Below are 19,923 nucleotides of genomic sequence, written 5' to 3' on the forward strand. Positions count from 1 at the left end.
AAGTGTTGAGATTTCAGTAAGGGTCATGATGTTGACATTGAAGTAGATGTTGATATGTGTAACATAATGGATTTGTGTATTGAATTTGAAGATCGATTACGTAGTTTGGATTCTCCAGTAGATATTGTGAACCCATCCTTTAATTATGCCTATAGAAAGAAACATTGGCCTATTAGAGATGATTGCTTAATTAGGTTGTTTAGAACTTTCCCTAAAGACCCCATAATATGCATCTTGGTTGGCACTACTAAGGAACCAGATTTTATCAATGAGTTAGTAATTGAGTTCAGGAACAAACAAGCTGCTGCAGGTGGTCACCTAGCTCCTCCTCCTCATCTTCCTCCCCCACCACCACCTCCATCATCACCTAATAATCAACATCAACTACCACCTTCTGTACCAGAATCTGTAGTTTATGAACTAGCACCTAGGAGGAATAGCAATCCTAAATCCATTTCACTTGATGACCTATCAACAGAGGAAGATGATCCTTACATTGGCAATGATTATACTTGGCCAGAACTACAAGCAGAATTTGAGGATCAGAGTGCTAAGAAAACTAGTGAGGAGTACACTAAAGGTAGGAAAGCCTTTGAAAAGTCTTTAGAGAAGATATATAACTCTAAAGGGAAAAAGGGGAAGTCTAGTAAGGGGCAATCAAGTAAGGGGAAGTCTAGTAAGGGGCAGTCAAGTAAGGGGTAGGCACCATGTAAGGTAGGGGCTGGAGAAAAATTACCCCCTTCTCTTATCTCTCCTAACACATCATTTAAATCCTTACCCTTTAGGAGAAGCCCTAGATTCTCCCTCATTGAAACAATTCAGCAAAACGATTCTGCTTCCCAACCAACTGAGATTGACCTTAATGCTAAAAAGCCAACTTCATCCTCTGTATTAATAGAAGAATTCCTAGAAGCACAACCTTCAGGAAGGGTATTAAGAAGCAACCTGTTAATACATTGAGTGAGGTTCAGCCAGCTGTAGGGAATATTTCAAGCTTTAATCCCACTAGCTTGAACCCCACTGTGATCATACACTAAAGTACGGTGGCGTCCAAAAGGGAAGAAGATAGAGCAAAAGAGTTGCCAACAAGTTTTAGGAACTTGTAAACCGTTCATAGGATGAAGGTTACACCCCTTAACGATCCAAGAGATCGTCAACTCCATAAGGTCTAGAACCAAATAAGGGTTCGGGGATGAAGGTACAAATCCAACCTAAAAGAGATTGAACCTAGCCTAATAATAGACCTCTACTTTATTCTGATCGTATTCATGTGCGCTTTTTGACTAACATGCAATCAATAAGATTAACCCTAAACCTGTTTAATCTATGTTGGTTGAATATTAATGCACAAATAAAACTATTATTGGCGATCACTTGAATTATAATCACAATTAACCCTAAACAAGATTATTAATATCTTATTAAGCGCGATTACAAGTATAAATTCCCTTTAAACATGCATAAAAAGGTGTGATCAAGCAATAAATAATAAATATCAAGCAACATAATAATAATAATAATAATAATAATAATAATAATAATAATAATAATAATCATCATAAATTATAACAATTATAATCATAAAATCATAAATCATAATTAAAATAATCATATCAACATTAAAGCATAATAAAAATAGCAAGATCCTAGGCATGATACTAACAAGATTAATAACAAACCCTAACATGTCACTAAACAATAAAAATCAAAACTTTAGCCCTAACATGATACTAACAATCATAAATATTAGGAAGAACATAGGAAGCATCATAACAATCATATTTAATATTAAAATTACCCTAGACATGATACTAGGAATATCATAACAACAATGTAAACATGATTTCTACATCATAATATCAATAAAAACCATTAAAACACTTACTTTGATGCCTCGTACCTCTTTCTAATAACAAAATACACACGTTAGTAACTTCAAGGAAAATAATAATCAAACAATTAAATTAAATAATTGAAAGAGAGATTTGGGACCAAACCCTCAGAAATTCAACCCTTTCACGTCTAGGGCGAAGGCAACTTCGAATATGACTAGGTGTTTCAAGATCTTGTAAATGCGGAATTTTATATGAAAAAGCTAAGAAAGAATCAAGAGAGAATTGATGATGAATGAAAACTGATTTTTGATGATAATTCGTGAGAATTGGTTAATGAAAACGGAGTTTTTAATACGTTATTTATAGAGAAAATCAGCCAAAAAGATAAAATAACAGAACAGAGTCTTGGCGCACAAAAAACAGAGCTGGCGCAAGCCCTGGCTAATTGGCGCTAGGCACCAACACCAGCGCCAGGCCTGGTCCCAGGCGCCAAGCCTGGTTTTAACGCGTTTTCAAAAATCAGATAAGTTTGTCGTACTGGAGGATAAAATCATATAATTTCCTCGAAAATGCTATTTGATTTTGATTAAAACTCTGAAAAGTCAACAAAAGGTCAATTTATCAATGCTAATTGAATTAGGAATGAAAAGAACCTTCTAGAAGAATCTAGAAGACTAAAACCATTCCTAATTGCATTAGGAATGATAAATCATATTAGGCCCTCCCCTAGATCATTGGGCCGCATATAAGGCTCAAACTGAGCCCAGTTCAGTAATTTTGCCATAACTTCCTCAATATTCATCGGAATTAGGCTTATAATATATCGTTGGAAAACTCTTGTCAAGCCCCATCCAACTACACTACTATTGGACCCATATCATGGACCAACCAAACTGGATTGACTGTTTTCTTAAAATAAGTTTTCAAAACAGAGAGAAGAGAAGAAATTAAAACTATCCGCAACACTAGACTTTCCACACTTTCGCTTCATTCAATTATGATTCGACGCAAAAGGTACTCATCACCGGGTTTGGTTTTGGGGAGACACAAATGGGTGTCTACAGAAGCCCCCACTTTGACTGATTTTGGAGAAACGCAAGTTTCGAAAACAAAAGTCAAAGTAGCGATAGGGACGGAGAATGATTCAGAACGTTCTGCGATCCTAAATCAATCTTGTAACGCCGATACCTGCAAACTAGCGTTAGTTAAACAGATAAAATAGTTAAGAAACGCGTATCTTGCACCGTCGAGCACACGTCTCTGAAAGTAACCGATTGTTTTGATGACCTCCTGCAAGCTAGAGAATGTCATCCCGCTTGAAAACCGCTACGCCCGTAACTGCTTCCAAATATAGAAGATTGCTTCGCCTGAAACGATCCTCCTCCGCTATGATAATATTCCACGTCCAAGGGAATACCATCAAAGATTATTTCTCTCGAAACAATCCTCACCCGCATTAATAATATTCCACGTCCAAGGGAATACTATCGAAGATTATTTCTCTTGAAACAATCCTCACCCGCATTGATAATATTCCACGTCCAAGGGAATACTATCGAAGATTATTTCTCTTGAAATAATCTCCATCCGCATTGATAATATTCCACGTCCGAGGGAATACTATCGAAGATTATTTCTCTTGAAATAATCTCCATCCGCATTATGACCATCTTCCATGCCTAAGGGAACATGATCGCAGACAAATTCACCTGAAATTACCTCTAGTTGATTGTGACAACTCTCCGCAAGCTAGGGAATGCCGTCAAAGATATCCTCACTTGAAGTCATCCTCATTTGATGCGATAATTTTCCAAAGGAAATTACCGAAGACCCACGCATGTCGATCTTTAAAAGTTCGCCTGAACTTTGCTTCCGCTATGCCTGTACGTCGGTGCTTCTGCTGCTTTGAACCTGTATATCGGTGCCTTTTGTGAATGAACCATTATGTCGGTGCCCTTTGCTTTTGAACCTATATGTCGATGCTTTTTGTTAATGAGCCAATGCTTAGGCGCTTTAAGCTAAGTGAGACGATCTTTCATCAGGTCGATCACTTTATGTAATCAAGCCGATTACTAAATCATGTCAAATTGCTTAGAGGGGCTAACTGGCGTACCAAGGAACCCACAAATTATGTTGCAGAAAGGTAGAACAACCTCACCAAGTGGCTGGGTGTTCTGGCGTCGCTGAAAAGCTATCAGCGCCAGACAATTAGCCTTAGCGCCAGGCGCTGAGATTGGCGCCAGGCGCCAAGCCTAATTTTTTGACGCCAATGCTTAGGGCTTGGCGCTAGCACGGGGATTTCCTTAAATACCCCTTTCTTCTTCATTTTGCTGCTTGCTCGTTGCGAAATTGCTCGAAAAAACCCGAAAGCTTTAATTGCTCGGTTCTTGCTCGTTTCTCAACCGAATTCACTCAAATTCGTTGCAAATTAAAGCTCTTTTCATCTATTTTCCCGATCTATGTAAGTTTACTTCAAACTCACATCAGTTTTCATGAATTTTTGGCATGTTTATTCACGAATTTCATGTAAATTCAAAATTTATAATGCTTAATTTGCTTTGTTTGTCAAGTTTTATGCCATGAAATTGCTTGATTATGTTTATATATTGCCTTGGGAGTAATTTGAGACTTGTTTGACTCAATTTGGTGAAAAAATTAGCAATTTGCCATTGTTGGACCTCCTAAGGTCGTGAAGAACAATGTGACTTGTTCTTGATGTTTTTGCTAGCAATTCTTGTCCAATTTGTTACAATAATCACTATAGTGTTGCAAGAAATTGTGTGATTGCTTGAAAAATGCCGTTATGCTCAATTTGAATTTGTGCTCTGTTTTAGTACTACGTACTCTGTTTTTTTGCGAACATAGTATCATGCGGCTAGGCGAACCTTAGATACTATAGAACCTTAATTTATGATGATTTTGCACAATGTAGTATGGCTAGGCAGCGAGCTCGGGTTCACGGTCCCGAAATACCCGACGGGAGCATGAGCCCGTAGAGGATGACGTCACACCTTCTATTTCGCTTGGTCGACTTCCCGAGTGGGATGAGCGGATCCTGTTCTTCGCCCCCGTCCACCACATTTCCGAGAGGGTGAGACGGGGCATCACGGTCAGGAGGACGCGCTATCACGGTTCCGGCTGTGATGGTTAGGGCGATTTGTACAAGATGTACATCGCCAGGGGTCGAGATACGAGAAACCTATGGGAGTCTTGCAGACTGGCTACCCTGTTTGAGACCTCCAAGGCTATGGTTGCCTCCAGCGGGGGTCATCATGTAGTGCGCGTTTTGGTGGAGTTCTTCTGGGACACCACCAACACTTTCCATTTCCCCTTGGGCGAGATGATGGTCACCCCTACGGACTTCAGTCTCATTACAGGACTGGAGTTCAACTCTGTGCCACTGTCGTTCGACAGTGGAATCGACGTCTTTTCTGCGGAGGTCGAGGAGCTGTTGGGGTCGATCGCTATTCGGGCTCGAGCTGAGGTCGAGACGACTCAGTTTAGTGCTAGGGGAATTCGCCGCTCGACGCCGGCAGTGGCTTTTGATGACGATGCGACCACCCGAGAGCAGCGGGTGCGCATCTTTGCGCTAATGTTGTTGTCAGGGACGTTCTCTCCTAAAAAGAGTAGTAAGTCGTTGCTTTATTACCTTCTTGTTGTCCGTGATCTTCACCGGATCGGGACTTATGACTGGGCCAGCTTGGCCTACGCTGACTTTGTTCGTGCACTGAGGGACTCGTGTCGACACCGGTCCTTTGGGACGAATGTTGCTTTGTCTGCCTTTTGGAAGGTCGTAGAGGTAAACATTATTCCCTATAAAGTTTAGCTCTACATATTAGCTAGCATTTACTCACACTTTTTTATTTCTTGTAGATCTGGTTTTACGAGTACTTCCCCTCTGTTGCGCCGGCGAGACCATCACCGCGCGAATTTCCAGTGAGCGCCTCTTGGGGCGGCCGTCATGTGGATATGTCTACCACACATGTCCGGAACTGGATCATCGAGGTACGACTTCTTATTATTTATTTTCTCTTTCGCGATGCTTTAGGTATACTCTCGCCTGATTGATGTTCTTTGTAGGGGCCTGAGGTGGTGTACCGGCCGTGGGGCGGCTGGACAGTCCCTGGGTTAGCCGCACAGTATTCTGTTGAGCGTCGCTATTTCCTGGGGACTTATGGAGCAATCGCGTACTTAGGAGAGAGGGTTGCTAGACAACATTCTTCTGATATCTTCGTCGTTCCTGCTGCTCCACCGCGTCATATGTTCGACGACGCGCGATTATTGAGCATGTCTGAGGGAGCTGGTACCCCTTGGCGGTCCTACGCGATCCCTGGCAGTGCTTTGCTGAGAAGCTATTGCCGTTGTTAGCTCCAGCCCCCGTACCGGCTGAGGATGTGAGGGTAAGATTTTTCAGCTTTTACTTTCCAGGAAGTAGCCCCCAAGTAATGTTTTACTGACCTTTTTTGCTTTATCAGAACGGTGCTGCTAAGTTCGTGCCACCCCGTATGTCCATCCATTACCACGGGACATATGGGCCGATCGAGGAGATGATTCCTCCGGCTCCCGAGGGTGAGCGCTTCGTAGAGCGGTCGATTCCTCGCCACCAGACTCGAGTAAGCTTGATTTATTTGCAATTTTTGTCCATATATTATGCATATTTACTGACTTATTTATCTGACAGTTTTCGCGCGAGGTGGTTTCGGCGATGGCACGATGTATAGATGCCTTCTGGAGCCAGCTCGTCCGGATGAGGAATGCAGCCACCTGCCGTCGGGACGTCATTCGAGAGGTAGTCTTTCTTTACATATATTTTGCATTACTGCTTCGATTTTGCCTTATTTCTGATTTCATTCTTTTTACAGGGCCAACCTATTGCTTCTCACACCCGCACGAGACCCAAGGTGCGGAGGGATCCGGCGAGGTTTAGCTCGAGACGTCGTCGTACTTCGTCAGGGGGTAGAGGTGGTCGCTCTGAGGCTGCTCGTGCTGACGTTGCAGAGGGCTCGGGATCTTCCTCTGTGGGTGCTCATGCTGCATCGGTAGGAGAGGCTACCTCGGCTTTCAGAGGTTGTGGGATGTACGAGGTAGGCTCGTCATCGCAGCAGCCTCCGCAGCCTCGGCCTCAGGTTGATCCTGGGTGGAGTGGTCCTACATTGAGTTTTCCTCCTCCTGTAGAGACTGGAGCTGGAGCTGGAGCTGGTGGAGAGGTGACTCCTCGTACGGCGCAATTTTACGATATGATGGGTATACGTCCTCCGGCGCCGTAGTTTGTTCCTGTGTATATTTTATTTTGACTTTTCATAGAACTTTGTCTTAGACTCACTATTTTTAGACACATTTTGTATATTTATGCTATTTTGAGTTTATTTATTTGCTATTATTATGTGTATGTTTGTGTGTGCAAGAGAAGTGTAACAAACAATTTTGCGCAAAAATTCCGTCATTTTTATTGTTGTCGAGGGTATCCGACTCTCTCCCCCAAAAGAAAAAATAAAAAAGGAAAAATCAACTAAAAGCTTGTGTATAAAAATTTGGAAAATAAATCCAAAAAGAGAATAATATAATTAATATAATAGCTATATTAATTAACTTAAAAAAAGGATAAAAAAGATGTTTAGAAAATGTAAACGGAGCCGTAAAGTAATAAGCCGACTAGAGTTTAATATAAAAACGCGATTTAAGCAGGTGCGTCTGACGTGGCAACTTGGCGCCAGCTGGCGCCAAGCGCTGGCGGCTGGCGCCAATTACGTGGTTTTGACACCAATTGACGCTGATTCCGTATTTCATTCTGATTAAAACTTCTCGCAATTTGCGTATAAATAGCCCCCTGCCCAGCCGATTCTTCTCATAATTCTAGCAAAAATAATTCTTTGCCTTAGAAAAAAAATATAATCATGTCTTTAGCCACCAAAACTTTCACCCAATACACTCATGAATGGTGTCGATATCTTAATGCTAGAGAGAGAAAATAATTAGATTTGTTCCACTTGGGGGGAATTTATGGCATCAAAGGGGTAGATCTTGACTTAGATTTCATACATACCGCTCTAGAATTTTGGAATGTTGACACTCATTGCTTTAGAATAGGGTATGATGAGATTAGCCCTTTGCCAGAGGAATTTGGTGCTATTTTAGGCTTCCCTGCAATAGATCTCATAGTAATCCCTAGAGTAAATGCGTATTATTATAAGGATTTTGAGCGCTTCTTTAATTTAAAAGAAAGAGATTTATCAAAAATAGTAGATGGCAACATAGTGAATTTGAAAGAATTTGCACGCCATTATTTTGATAAACATCTTTCTGAATCATTTCATATATATAGAAGAAGGGCGTTCTTATTTTGCATGTTTAATCAATTTTTTCTTAGTAGTGGCAAAATAATGAAGGTCAATCAATTATAACCACTGTTTTAGGACAAATTGAATCAGGGAGAAATCCAATGCCATTGATAGTTGGAGAGACTATGATTAGTCTAGATGAATTAAAAAGGGACCCAAAAGCACCTTTTCGCGGTTCTCCAATTTTATTACAGGTAGAAAAATAATATTTTTAATTAAAGAAATCAAAAAATATATTTTTGTATTGTAATAATAATTTATTTGCATTGCAATTTTTTACAGATGTGGCTAATGGAAAGGCTAGAATTAATTAGCCCTCCGGACGATATTGAGAAGTATACTCCCAATTGCTTCGTGAGAAGGAAGAAACGCTTTCCTAAAATTGGGCGCCATGGGTGGAGAAAGGTCTTCGAATCTCGCAATTTTGCTATCAAGTGGGTCGTCCCATGGTGGAAAATAGAAAGGATGGTTGGTGTCAACAAGCAACCTTTCTGCCGGCTTTTATTATTACCCCTGCAGGGTAAAAAGACAATACGACTTGCTTCAGAATATTCCTTCCGGGGACCTTTGTCCTCCCTATGAGTACCCTGTTTCTCAAGAAGTGGACAGATTTGATGCTTACTGGAGTGCTAGACCTTTATGGGAAGTGGTTACCCAAAAGGTTCCTCTTTCTTTGCCATACGATGTGAAGAAGTGGTTGCTGAAGAAGCCTTCGAAGGATTCGAAGAAAGATCAGGGTAAAACTGATGTGAAGAGTCGTCTAGGTGACAGGGTAATTCCTGCCAAGGAACGCTTAGGTGCAAGAATTGAATTCAAAACACCTACAATGCCTAGGAAGAAAGGTGTCACAAAAGATAAAGGGAAAAGGAAAGCTGACACCACAGATAAACAGACTTGGGTGGAAAAGAAACATTGAGTATTAGCTGAAGGGGAGACTATCTATTCTAATATTGAATGTAGGTCCTGTAAAGGATGCCTACTAGCTAAAGTTATGGATGAGGAGGAGGAAGCAGACAAAAATTGGAAAAGGGCTAGAAAAGAAAAGAAAGATTAGGAGCATTGCTTAATTTTCAATTTATTAGACTTAGTTTATTTTTCATTTAAAGTTAATTTATTTCAGCTTTATTTAAATTCCATCAATAATGTAATTTTATTTTATTAATGAAATTTCAGCTTTTAATTAAATTATTTACTTTAAATTTATTTTATTAAAGCAATGAAAACTGAAAAAATTGATTTATCCATAAATTCTTCGAGTACGGAAGTAAAAATTTTTACGAAAAACACCAAGATTTTCCCAAAATTTATTTTGAAATTGGCGCCACTTATTTGCGATTGGCGCCTGCCAGTGCAGTCTGGCGCTAGGCGCCAATTTCATCAGCTGGCGCTGATGGTTGCTGGCTGGCACCAGGCTCTCCTCTGTGACGCCGATAATTCGCCGATCTTATGTTGAATTTTTAATTAATTCTGAAACACGGAGATATCGAAAGATAAAGTGGCCGCACGCGTAAAGGGTTGCCTACGTATCCTTTCTTAATGAATCAGGCCGAACGTTGCTCTCTTGAGTATTCAACTTAAGTAATTATGGGTAGTATTCCTTAAGTTGGTCAAGATTTGTCATGTTCGAGAATTCATTGCCATCCAAATCAGTTAGTTTTGCTGCACTTCCTGACAAGATTGTTTTGACAATGTAGGGTCCAGACCAATTAGGTCTAAATTTACCCCTTGGATCTAAAACATTTTTCCTTAGTGCTTTTAACACCAAGTCTCCTACTTTGATATTCCTTGTCTTGACCTTCTTATTAAAATGCCTAGCCATACGAGTCTGGTAACACTGAGTGTGATGTAGGGCTTCTAGTCGTTTCTCGTCGAGTAGAATCAATTCTTCATATCTTGCCCTAGTCCATTCAACTTCATCGAGTTTACTCTCTAATGCAATGCGTAGAGATGGTATTTCTAGTTCGACAGGTTGTACGGCATCCATTCCATATACCAAGGAAAATGGCGTATTTCCTGTTAATGTACGGATTGACGTGCGGTAACCCCACAATGCGAAGTGAAGTTTGTCAAGCCAATCCTTATAATTTTCCGTCATTTTTTCGATGATAGTCTTTAGGTTTTTACTAGCTGCCTCGACTACTCCATTTGCTTGAGGTCTATAAGGGGAAAAATGATGATGTTGAATGCCGTATTTTTTTAGCAGTTCTTCACATTCGGCTTGAATGTGAGTTCCATTGTCACTTATCATTTCATGTAGGACTCCGTATCGAAAAATTATATTTCTCTCAATAAAGAGTGCTACATGTCGTATGATTGCGCTTCGACCCACTTTGTGAAGTAATCGATTGCTACTAGGATGTATTCGTGGCCTCCTTTTCCTGGGGGAGTGATTTTGCCAATGATGTCAATTCCCCATGTAGAGAATGGCCATGGCGATGTGTAGGTGTAGAGCAAAGATGGAGGAACATGTTGTAAATTGGCATAAATTTGGCATTTAGGGCATCTTTTTATATATTGATGGCAATCCCTATTCATTGTAGTCCAATAATATCCTTCTCGCATTATTTTCTGGACTAACATTTTACCATTTATATGAGTGCCACAGATTCCTTCGTGGACTATCCTCATTGCTCTTTCTGCATCCTTTTTTCCTACACATAAGAGGCCTCGACCCTTAGGTACCCTTTTATGTAGCTCGTTGTCTATGAGTACATATTGGGAAGCCAAAACTCTTAATGCTCGTTTTGCTCTTTTGTCAGCATGAGGAGGGTATTTTCCTTTGGTGACATAATTGAGTATGTCCGTGTACCACAGTTCTTCTTCTTCTTCTTGTTCTTCGTCTTGGACTACTTCATCGTCTTCTATAGCCTGGACGTATGCTGGTTTGTGCCTTTTTTCTATAGTTAGAGGCATTTGCTCGATTTCCGTGGGAATCCTAACCATTGAGGCTAATCTTGCCCGGGCATCAGCAAATTGCTTTTCTTCCCTAGGTAGATATGTGTATTCTACCTTCTCTAACTGATCGGTAAGAGTTTCCAGATAGGTTTGGTAAGGGGCTAGACTTTCGCTCCTTACTTTCCACCTTTTAGATATCTGATTGATAATCAAAGAAGAATCTCCGAATATCCTTAACTTTTTCACTCCCAATGCCAAAGCTATTTCAAGGCCTACCACGCATGCTTCATATTCAGCAGCATTGTTGGTAACGTCGAAATCAAGCTTTATGGAGATTGGAACATGTTCTTCTTTAGGTGATACTAGCAATACTCCAACGCCACATTGTCGAAGTACAAGGTCCAAGTATCATCTTCAGTGACCATTAAGTCTTCATCTGGAAATTCATTGTCTTGTATTGGCGTCGAGTCTTCTATTGGAAAATCTGCTAGAAAGTCTGACACCACGGATCCCTTGATAGCTTTTTGTGGCATAAACCTTACATCAAATTGTGCTAGATTGACTATCCACCTCGATATGCGTCCATTGAGTGTAGATTTCTCGAATAGATACTTGAGTGGATCTAATCGGGAGACTACGAAGACGGTATGCACCAGCATGTAATGTCTTAACTTGGTTGTGGCCCACACCAAGGTGAGGCACAACTTTTCGAGCGGTGTATAGCGTGCTTCGTATTCGAGCATCTTCTTGCTTAGGTAATAGATTGCGTTCTCTTTGCCTTCTACTTCCTATGCTAGCATAGCTCCCATTGTCTCTTTGGTAACCGTCAAATATAACCTAAGAGGTATTCCGGGGAGTGCTGGTGCTAATACGGGAGTATTTGCGAGATAGACTTTGATCTTTTCAAAGGCTTTTTGACACTCGTCATCCCATATCACTGGTACATTCTTCTTGAGCTTCTTGAAGATTGGTTCACATATTGTTGTCAGTTTTGATATGAACCTACTTATGTATTGCAACCGGCCAATAAATCCTCGAATCTGTTTCTCGGTCTTGGGCGGTGGCATTGAGATTGCCTTGATCTTGGTTGGGTCTACCTCTATTCCTCTAGAGCTTATGACGTAACCCAAAAGTTTGCCTGAGGTGACTCCAAAAGCACACTTTGATGGATTCAACCTCATATTATATTTTCTTAGCCTTTCGAAAAATTTCCTTAAGGCTACTTGTTGGCCTGGACGGTCTTTGATTTTACAATCATGTCGTCGACATATACTTCGACCTCTTTATGCATCATGTCATGGAGTAAAGCAGTTGCTGCACGTTGGTAAGTAGCACCCGTGTTTTTCAACCCAAAAGGCATTACCGTGTAGCAGTAAGTGCCCCATGGTGTTATAAAGGTTGTTTTCTCCATGTCTTCTTCTGCCATGAGAATCTAGTTGTAACCTGCGTACCCATCCATAAACGAGAGAAGCGCGTGATTTGCCGTGTTATCTACCAGAATATCGATGTGTGGCAAAGGGAAGTCGTCCTTTGGACTTGCCTTATTTAGATCTCGATAGTCGACACACATTCTTACCCTTCCGTCTTTCTTCGGAACTGGGACGACGTTGGCGACCCATTCGGGGTATTTGGATACCTTGATAAAACCTGCAGTTATTTGTTTTTGAACTTCTTCTTTTATTTGAAGAGCTACATCAGGTTTCATTCGACGTAACTTTTGTTTTACAGGTTTTATTCCTGGAATTAGTGGTATAGTGTGTTGAGCTATTTCTCTATTAATGCCTGGCATATCTTCATATGACCAAGCGAATACATCGATAAATTCTTTAAGTAAGTTAATTAAATCGGTTCTTTCTTGTTTATTCAGTGTTAATCCGATTTTAACTTCTCTTTTATGAGTTGAATCATTTGAGATATCAACTGTTTCGGTTTCTTCAATTACCAGTGTTTTCTTTTCGAGTGTTTCCATTGCTTTAATAGTTTCTTTGTCTTTTTCATTGTTAGTTAAGCAATGCTCGTCATCTTGGGTTAGAGAAGAACACGAGAAGTAAGAAGAATGAGAAATATTATTATACTCTGAGATCATTACATCAAAGAGTGATATGTCCTCAGGGACTGGATCACTAACTATCCTAGGAGAAGAAATAAGAGGGGGAGGTGTTACTACTAAAGACTTAGAAGACTCTAAAGGGAAAGACTCTGACTCAGAAGACTCTTCAAACATCGGTCCTTGCCCTGTCGTGATGGATATCTTCCTTCCGCTTGGAGTAGTCACCTTGATAATCTTGCGCCATCCATGTAGGGATCCTTCAGCTGGAGTGATTAGCTTTGAGGGATCAAAGCTTTCTCTTTGTAGGACTGTTTGAATGAGTGAGGAGTTATCTCTTTATAAGTTGGCTCATTCTTTTCTCGCCCGAACAATAATCCCATGACGTTAAAGTCAAAGCATGGGGGTGCTTTCTCTTTGTGGACGGGAGTTGGGATTTCATCAGTGAAATAGCAATCCAGGAAAATCTCGAATCCCGGTTGTCTTATGCCATTTACAACAAATGGCTCGGGAAATTCATGGCATGGATAGTCCTCTCCTTCTTTTATAAACTGACCATTAAGCGTAAGAGGGTACTGATCCATTGGGATTGCTTTCTTTTGAATGCGAGCATCCCTACGTGATTTTGACTTTTTCTGGGATCGCTTGAGATCTTTCTGAGTCGGTTCGAAACCAAGTCCGAAAGTGTCTAACTTAGGGAGGCCAGGTGACTCCAGCGGTTTTGCCATTCCTTTCTTCTTTCCTAGGGTCATCCCAGGAAAATGTCCTTATTTCTTCAGCATGGCATAGACAATCATGTTGGAATGGGGGTCATGGCAAAGAGGGGTCCTTTCATCCTCCTGGATTAAGGAGACTTCTTCGTTAAAGCCCCATAAATCTTTATCGTCCTCATCATGCTCCACATTAATGATCGGATTCTCTATAGATTTGATCCTCGTAGGCGAAGCATCGATGGCGATTGGAATTCCCCCAACTACAGCTTTCACTTGTTGGTGAAAAGATGAAGGGACGGCCTTTAGATCATGAAGCCAAGGGCGTCCCAACAACAAATTGAACGAAGCTTTAATATCTACTACTTGGAAAGTAGTAGCATGTTCTATTGCTCCTGCCGTTACATTTAGGGTAATCTTTCCAAGAGCTTGACGACGAGTGTTGTCGTAGGCCCTTATTCCTTGTGTAGACGGAGTTAAATCTTCGTCCCTAATGTCGAGCATCCTCGCAGTTCTAAGTGGACAGACGTTGATGGCCGATCCATTGTCTACAAGAGTCATAGGAACGTTCATCCTCTTGCAAACTACTGTGAGGTTTAATGCCTTGTAATGTTTGTCACCTTCTGGGGGTAAATCTTTGTCAGAAAAGGTGATCAAATTAATTGGACTAGGAAGGTCACTTGTGAGGAAGTTGGCCAATCCCTCAGGAGTAGTGTCAGAATCTATCCCAATTTTGTCCAAGGCATTCATTACAGCTAACCTATGTTCTCGAGATGTTGCCAGAAGTTTCCATACATTCATCTCAACTGTTGTCTTCTTAAACTGCTTAACAATATCATTGTCTTCAATGATAGGTATGGGAACTTGTTGTGTGGTTGGCATAGGTTGTGTTGAAACGGGAGGTTTCATTCTCCCGGATCTTGTGAGGACATCTATTGATGAGTTTTCTTCAGCCCAAATATCATCTGTGGTGTATGACACAGAAGGTGTAGGTCCTACTAGGTCCTTTAGATAGACATCTTCTTCATCACTGTCCCAAACTCCATTAATGGTCGCATCCTCTTCTTGTTGAATTTGGACTAGTTTCTTTTCATCAATCATTTTTTGAACCAAATCCTTGAATTTAAAACAGTTTTCTATAGTGTGACCCCCTGATTGATGATACTGACAGTAATATCTATCTGTCCTTTTCAATGACTCGAATGGTCTCGATTCGAGAGGTTTGATCTCGCCACTCTCGGAGAGCATTTCGATCATTTGTGCATATGGGATCCCAATTGGAGAGTAGATTCTATTGTTCTTCTTGGGTTTTTCAGTGACTTGTAAGGGAAAATGATTTGCCTCATAAGTCGTTCTCACTGGTGTGAATTCTCTTTTAGGTTCATCTTTCGGAAGTGGAAGCTCATCATATTTCCTTTGGAATTCGTTCATAGCTTTGAGAGCTTCATGTAGTAGATGCGATACCTCCTTCATGGACAGTGTGAGCAATTGTATATCTTCCTTACTTGCCGGTTCTGGAAGGTTATCCTTGACATCGAAAAAGATTTCCTCTTCCTTTTCTGTGGCACGGCTTTCTTTGACAAGTCTAATGAGAGATGAGGGGTCAACCTCGTTTTCCTCATCAGAAATAGCCAGGGTATGAGCGAGAGGTGCATTGTCAATGCTTGGCTTCTTACTAGTAGGGGGCAACGACAGCTTGTTGTTATCGATTAAGTCTTAGATAGCTTCCTTAAGCTTCCAACAGTTTTCGGTGAGATGGCCCCTGCCTTCGTGATACTTGCAGTGTGCATTGGGGTTCCAATTAGCCGACCTCTTCTCAACTTGTGGGTCCCCAAATGATCCAATAGGAGTTATAAGACCTTTTGCATTTAATCGATCAAATGCGGTGTCATAACTCATGCCAATAGGAGTGAAGTTCCTCCTAAATGGTTTCTTCTGTCCTTGATTGTTCATAGCAAGGACTTCTCCTAAATTAAAAGTGCTAAAGTTGTTTGAGTGGGCGGTTTTGGAAGAAGAAGGATTGTCGTTCTTCTTTCCTTTCCAGCCACTGTTGGAGTTATTGTTGGCAGCTTTTAACTTAGCCAAGTCATCTTCAATATTGATCCCAATGTCATAAACGAATTTAAAGGTATGGAGGTTATTTTGATACTTGAGATGCTTGGAATATTTTTCTTGAAGATTTTTTATGAACAGCCTCACAGATTCTTTTTCACTTGGCACCTCAATCATCTTAGCTGAGGTTTCCCTCCATTTGTTAAAGAAAGAGGTGAAGCCTTCATTCTCTTTCTGCTTGAGGATTTCAAATTCCCTATGGCCAGTCTCGACTTGAATGTTGCACTTGTCCCTATCAACGAAAGCGTTTGCTATGGATTCCCAAGTATAGGTCTTTTCTTTCTCGAGAGAAAAGAACCATTGTTGGCAAACGGTCTCGAGAGATAGTGAGAACAAAGAAGGGAAGACCTTCTTATCAATACCCTTAACACTCATTATTGTCTCAAATGCTCTTAAACGAAAGTAAGGGTTGTCAGTTGCTCTAAATTTTGGGATTTCGTTGGCGTTGAACTTCTGCGAAAGAAGATCTTTGTCCACCGAGACCCCTTGTGATGTAAGCTCTTGAAATTTGTAGTCGCTAGACAACTTGCTTAAACTCTCTTTCATGAGGTCCATCTGTTGTTGCTTCACGGGATCATCGATCTTGAGTGCAAGAAGCTTCAATGTCTCAGTCACGATAGCCAGTTGGTTCTTAAGATCATTGACTTCTTCTTGTGTTGCCATTATAGTCTTAGCTTTCCTCTTACGAGCTATGGGTTTGTCGAAAAGTTGGACTTGTACGAAGAGGTTGTCTTTGATTAACCGTCCTTCCTTTCTTGACCACGCGCTGTAAATTAAACCATTTTGCGTTTTTATTACTTGACTCGAATCAACTTGACTTTACGGTTTATTTTAAGGAGGGAAAAAAAAGAATAAAGTAGAAAAGGGTGCATATTTTGGCAAAAATAATGTACATATTTTAGGGAACTAAGAATAGTTTTTTTTTTTATTGGAGGATTAATATCCGACTTACCCCCTTAAAAAAATGACAGAAAAAACGCGCACACAAGACTCTCTTAAACATGGTCAAAGTATGTGTATTGGTGTGTGCGTTGAGTGTAAGTGACGTGCTTGGACTCTTGTGTAAGACCATGGGACTTAGTGCCTAAACTCGACATCGACTCAAATAAGTATTATTGACAGCAAAATTTAACCGAATTAATTAGAAAACTGATTAATTAGACTCTAGGTGATGACTCGACCAATAATCCGAACTGTCGGCCAAACGACAGGATTGGCGTCGCACCGTGGAGATTGGCGCCAGACGACAGAGCTGTCGTCAGGCGCTACACTCCATAGTGTGACGCTACATCTCAGACCTTGGCGCCAATATCGGAGCTTCGATCTGGGACTGTTTTCGGTGTTATTAGTCAATTGGGGTATGCCTAAAGTCGTACTAGGCCAATTCTGATTAAAATATTAGACTTTATTGACTCAAATTAATTAATCAATTAGGCAAAATTCTTTAAGTCATTAATTTATTTAGTCTCAACACAAGTCAACAAACGGTTAAGAGAAACATAGAATATATATGCACAACAAATAATGCACAATTAGTCAAGTAGGCACAATATGATGCAATGCGTTTGCAACCTAATCATGGCTCTAGTTCTCTAAAGTTCAGGATATAGTTTAGTCAATAAAGGGTCCATGGTTAACTGTCCGGATGCACCGCGCGAAAGCTTAACCGTGAAGGGTTGGCGCGAGTGGATGGGACACCGCGAGTTTTAGAAAAAACTCGCTTCCATGGTTTGGTGAATTCAACATCTCGGATGTACCCTTTGTTGCACGGAGCGTTCAATCGGGTAGGTGGAGCATGAATTCCCAGAGGGTTATGTCCATATGTAGAACACATATGGGTTTTAGAAAAGTGAGAAAAAAAATTCAATCAGGAAGTATGATCGAGCAAACAATACGAAAAACCGGTCGAAATTAGAACGCATATTTCTGGCTCGGTATTGGGGGAAATTGGCGCCAGCAAACAAAGACTGGCGCCATCTTTTAACTTTAGCGCCTGGCGCCAATACTGGCGTCTGGTGCTACGACTAAAATGCTGGCGCCAAGCTCCGGCCCCTGACGCTACTTCCCACATGCCTCAGCAGCTTTCTGTGCTCGATAAAATTTTCCAGTTTCGCGCGGTGTTATTTCGGTCCTAGTTGTGAAAGATATTTCTCAAATTTCCTACGTGTAAAATCCTATGTTTTTAACTCATTACGGATGGTCTTTCCAATGAGATCTTTTTTATGCATATGACAATAATGTTAATCAAAATTACGCACATGAAATACTTAGAACTTTTCGAGTCTCATCCACTCATTCTAATTCATTGCCGAAACAAATTCAAGAATTAAAAAAGAAATCCTCCCCAGTGGAGTCGCCAAAAAACTGTAGGGAATATTTCAAGCTTTAATCCCACTAGCTTGAACCCCACTGTGATCATACACTAAAGTACAGTGGCGTCCAAAAGGGAAGAAGATAGAGCAAAAGAGTCGCCAACAAGTTTTAGGAACTTATAAACCGTTCATAGGATGAAGGTTACACCCCTTAACGATCCAAGAGATCGTCAACTCCATAAGGTCTAGGACCAAATAAGGGTTCGGGGATGAAGGTACAAATCCAACCTAAAAGAGATTGAACCTGCCCTAATAATAGGCCTCTACTTTATTCTGATCGTATTCATGTGCGCTTTCTGACTAACATGCAATCAATAAGATTAACCCTAAACCTATTTAATCTATGTTGGTTGAATATTAATGCACAAATAGAACTATTATTGGCGATCACTTGAATTATAATCACAATTAACCCTAAACAAGATTATTAATATCTTATTAAGCGCGATTACAAGTATAAATTCCCTTTAAACATGCATAAAAAGGTGTGATCAAGCAATAAATAATAAATATTAAGCAACATAATAATCATCATCAAAATAATAATAATAATAATAATAATAATCATAATCATCATAAATTATAACAATTATAATCATAAAATCATAAATCATAATTAAAATAATCATATCAACATTAAAGCATAATAAAAATAGCAAGATCCTAGGCATGATACTAACAAGATTAATAACAAACCCTAGCATGTCACTAAACAATAAAAATCAAAACTTTAGCCCTAACATGATACTAACAATCATAAATATTAGGCCCTTCCCTAGATCATTGGGCCGCATATAAGGCTCAAACTGGGCCCAGTTCAGTAATTTGGCCATAACTTCCTCAATATTCATCGGAATTGGGCTTATAATATATCGTAGGAAAGCTCTTGTCAAGCCCCATCCAACTACACTACTATTGGACCCATATCATGGACCAACCAAACTGGATTTTCTGTTTTCTTAAAATAAGTTTTCAAAACAGAGAGAAGAGAAAAGAAATTAAAACTATCCGCAACACTAGACTTTCCACACTTTCGCTTCATTCGATTATGATTCGACGCAAAAGGTACTCATCACCGGGTTTGGTTTTGGGGAGACAAAAATGGTTGTCTACACCTGCTAATGTCAGTGTTAGGAGGAAGGTGTGTTTTAATTCTGGTGGGGAGGATGATGATTATGATGAGAGTGGTGATGACTATGTTGCATCAGGGGTAAATGAGGGTTCAGATTCTGATCGTGAGGTAATACTACAGGTCCAGTTCCTGCAGATAAATTGGAGGGAGTAAAGCAAGTTCCTAAGGTGAAGGATAACTGGAAACCTTCTCAATGGTATGGTTTCATAGATGATGATAATGATTATGATTATTTTCAGCATTTGTATAAAAATGGAGAGGTGTATGAGGAAAGGAATTTCGGCAAAATAGAGTTAAGGCCTTGCATGATATTTACTGACAAGATACATTTGAAGGACACTATTAAGGATTATGCAGTTCAGGAGGGGTTTGCTATTAATGTTGAGGCTGAAGACAACAGAAGATACACTATTATTTGCTAATCTGAGGCTTGTGGTTGGCGGCTGCATGCTACCAAGTTGCCTGATGGTAGAACCTAGGCT

At 40.4% G+C, this 19,923-nt stretch overlaps 1 long non-coding RNA gene across 1 annotated transcript; it reads left to right on the forward strand.

Moving 5' to 3' along the window:
- Positions 1-5,706: 5,706 nt before the first annotated feature.
- Positions 5,707-6,349, forward strand: LOC110721186. The gene is made up of 3 exons (XR_002511405.1): positions 5,707-5,840; positions 5,916-6,235; positions 6,311-6,349. It is a non-coding gene; the product is annotated as an uncharacterized LOC110721186 (long non-coding RNA).
- Positions 6,350-19,923: the final 13,574 nt, after the last annotated feature.

This window comes from Chenopodium quinoa, unplaced genomic scaffold, assembly GCF_001683475.1.
Source record: "Chenopodium quinoa cultivar QQ74 unplaced genomic scaffold, ASM168347v1, whole genome shotgun sequence".
Taxonomy (NCBI): Eukaryota; Viridiplantae; Streptophyta; class Magnoliopsida; order Caryophyllales; family Amaranthaceae; genus Chenopodium; species Chenopodium quinoa.